The following is a 3,837-nucleotide window of genomic DNA, read 5'->3' as shown; positions in this document are numbered from 1 at the left end:
AAATATAAAGGGAAAAAAGGAAAACCCGAAGAAAACCATCAAAAAACAATGAAAACTGGAAACATAACTAAGAAAAAAACATGAAGAAAATCGGCAAAAAAATAAAAAAAATCATAGAAAAAACAAAAGAAAACAAAAAAACAAAGAACACCAAACTAACCTGATAGAAACAGCGAACATACGCGAAACGAGCGAAGGCATCGCGCGACAAACAACTAAGCGACGAAAAAACACATAAAAAGGGCTAAAAAACCAGGCCAAAAGCTTTCCAAAACCGGACTGGGTATAGAGAGAAAAAATGAAGAGTCTATATGGGCCAGCCCATATGTAATGTACGTTAAGCGCCGCGTACCGTCAACACCATATCCGGGATGGTGTAAGCCTTTGCAGGGCACTTGGACCACATCGCGTACCGTCAAATTTTATCGTAGCTTTTTCATGCCGTGTATGAGCGCACCGACTAAGTTTGTGAGAATCTATCTATTTGTCCCCTCTCGTTAGGGTTTGGGGTTCCTCACGACGACGTTCATGTTGACGTCAAGATTTCTTCCCCTACCCATCAATCCTCCCTAGCAATCAAGGTTAAAATCAGTCAAGGGGAGATCGTGTATCTCTGCCAGGTCTTGGCCTAGTCTCCTGGGAATTTTAGGTGGTTCCAGGGTTTTTTCGCTCGGCATGATCTGCTCATTGGGCTGGGTGCACATGATTAGTAACGAACCGTTCGGATCAGGATCAGCCATGGATGATGTTCATGCGATGATGGAGGAGCTTGGGCTGAAGGAGTAGGACCTCGATGATGTGGTGTTTGAGCAGGAGGAGAAGCCGTCAGAAGAAGTTGTTCGATGGATGGCGATCGTCGTGTCCATATGTATAAACCATACAATCAGTTTTGGTTCTATAACAACATGCATGTGGCCTGGGATCTTGCCCAACTAGTCGAGATTCACCCCCTCAAGGGCAATTTGTACACAATGCAGTTCACTTCTAGGGGACTAGGAGCGACTAATGGAAGGAGGCACTTGGACATTACATGGAAACAATATGTTGCTTGCCCCTTATGATGGATTCTCACAGCCTTCAACTACCTTTTTTTGACTTCGTCAAACAGATCTGAAAAGCTCAAGTTCGTGGATATGCAAATATACACATGAATCTGAACTTGTCAGATCCGTTTGACAAATCTATACCACTAGTGAAACATGTTTTACACCGATGTGCCATAGGACTAAATTATTGACTCTAGTGCAACTGGGAGACTGAAGAAAATATGGCCTAGAGGCAATAATAAAACACTATTATTTGTTTCTATGTTAGTAATTAATGTTTATGTTCTATGCTATAACTGCAATGGTTCTCGAGTCTGCAATAACCACGAGGGTCAGAGGAAAACTAATATGCACGTGTGAAATAATAAACAGTAAATAGATTCCTAGTCTTTCCTCTAAGACTAGCTCAGGTGTTGTGTGATGGTTCCGTTTACCTGATCATGAGCATGAGTTAGTTGTAACAAGGATGCCAACAAATTTGAGGACACAATGTTAGAAGAACATTTGTGTTGAAGTGACCCAAATTGAATGTTATACTAAGAGGTCCTTTTTTCACAAGTTTATGGTATATACCACCGAAATGCTAGCGCATGTACGATTCCTTAGACCATGCGTCAAACGTCAGCCGTAACAGGTGATCTAACGACAACTTACAGGTTCATCGAAAATGTATGCCAAGGAACTAAATAGCTCGAGGCTGGGATTTGCTCCTCCGACAATCGATGGAGATATATTCTTAGGGCCCTCTTGGTGTGCGGTATCTATCATCGTATGATCAGACACGGTGTGACTTGTTCACGGGGATGCCAGATCATGGGAACGAGAAAAGAGAACAAAACCGACAATGAGAAAACTGGCACAATGATCAAGTTGTTGGTTCACAGGGATGCCGATAAGTCTCACATCAGGTTTTGTAAAGTTGCGAAGTAAAAGGAATAGCACATGTGAACAACAGGTTCACTCGATATTTATCCGTGTGGGTGTAGGGGTCAATATGGATGTCCATTGTTCCGCTATTTATCACTAATCCGGAAGGAGTTCCGGGTTCATATCTACACTTCACCGAACCTGAGGGGTCACACACTAAAGGCCGTTCCACCTGTTGATCACTAGAAGTGTAGGAGCATATGAGAAATGTACCAAAATAGTTTCAGAGTAAAGAGAAAAAAATCAGAGAGAGAACCAAAACTGTTTCAGAGGAAAACCGGAGAAGTTTCGGTGACCCGAAAAAGTTCCGGAGACCATAAAAAGACCATCATAGGATTATGGGTAGGGTCTGGGATTTTCGGGAACCTCCTAGAATGGTCCTAGGGGCTCCATGGGCTAGCCCCATTGCAAGGCCCAGGGTGGGGCAGCCACATGGGCCCTAGGGGCCCAATAGTGGGGCGCCGCCTTAACCTTGGTGGGCAACCCACTTGGCGCCCTAGGGTTTAGGGGAGGGGGCACCCCACTTGGAGGCATCCCTAGATGTGCACCCCACTTGGGGCTGCTGCCCCCTCTCCAAGTTGGCCCTCCCTAGACTATTATAAATAGAAGGATAGAGGGTAGTCGTAAACAAACAATTTCTTCGTGCTCGTGGTTGTCCTGTCCCTCTCCCTCTCTCTAGCAATTCCACCTAAGCTACAAGGCTGTTGCTCCTTTCTAGTTCTCCGAAGGCGCTGATGTTCTGGATGGTGTAGACCTATCAGATCAACTAAATAGAAATTATGGCCTCAACGGCGGGCCCTCGCATTAGCAGGAATGGTCAACGAGTCAATCGAGTCGGCACACATAGGAGTGGCAAAATTGTAATTATGGCCTCAACGACAGGCCCCCACATCAGTAGGAATGGTCAAAGAGTGAACCGAGCCAGCACACACCTAAGTGGCATAAATTGAAATTATGGCCTCAACTATGGGGACCACATCGGCCAAAAGGGTGAACCGAGTCTCCTCGCTGCGGTTGACATGGCGAAGCGGTGGATCCTAGTTGTAAGGAAGCTACGAAAGTTGAGGGCGAACTAAGGGAGACGACACAGTGTGGCATGGACCTAATGACTTCACAAACATTAGTGGCACATACCGAAATATGCAAGTTTGAGTGGCATAACACGAATATGCAACTTCGGCAGTGACACATATCGTGTTTCAAAAAAAAAAGAGATATAGTCTGAGATGGAGCGCTGAGATTGTCCTATCTTTTGTATGACTCTTATCTCAAAACTCGATCCGTGCTATATTATTTAGTAAATATAATAATTAGGTATTGGAAAATCAGATCTAAATATATGTTTAGCAAAAAAACCATTTTTCTGATGAGATACATTTTTTGGTGATGTAAGCGGCAGAGGTATGGAAACACTTCATTTCCCCCCAAAATACAAGGTGTATATTTTTCTGTAAAGTGAAACTTCTCTAAGTTTGACTAAGTTTATAAACAAATATCAAAGCCTTATCCACGAAAAATACATCAAAATCTACAATACCTAATTAGTATCATTAGATTAAACATAAAGCCTTTTTTTTACATTATAGATCTTGATACATTCTCCTATCAGCTTGGCCAGAAACATTTGGCCTATAGAAAATAGTGGTAATATGCAACGAGATCGCCGCCAGATGGAGTTTAAAATTACCACAGTGGTTCACTTTGTATTTATAGGTCCATATTAATGTTTTCCCTGTATAAAGTATTAATTTTGTAATCCCAGTTAATGTAGAGTATGTGTTGAGTATATATTTTGTATTGCACGTGTATTGGAGTTGTGGCCCACCTCCTAGTCTTGTATAGTTGAGGTAGAGGCCTTCCCTTG

The sequence above is a fragment of the Triticum aestivum genome, chromosome 4D, assembly GCF_018294505.1.
Source record: "Triticum aestivum cultivar Chinese Spring chromosome 4D, IWGSC CS RefSeq v2.1, whole genome shotgun sequence".
Lineage (NCBI taxonomy): Eukaryota > Viridiplantae > Streptophyta > Magnoliopsida > Poales > Poaceae > Triticum > Triticum aestivum.
This window is presented reverse-complemented; position numbering follows the sequence as displayed.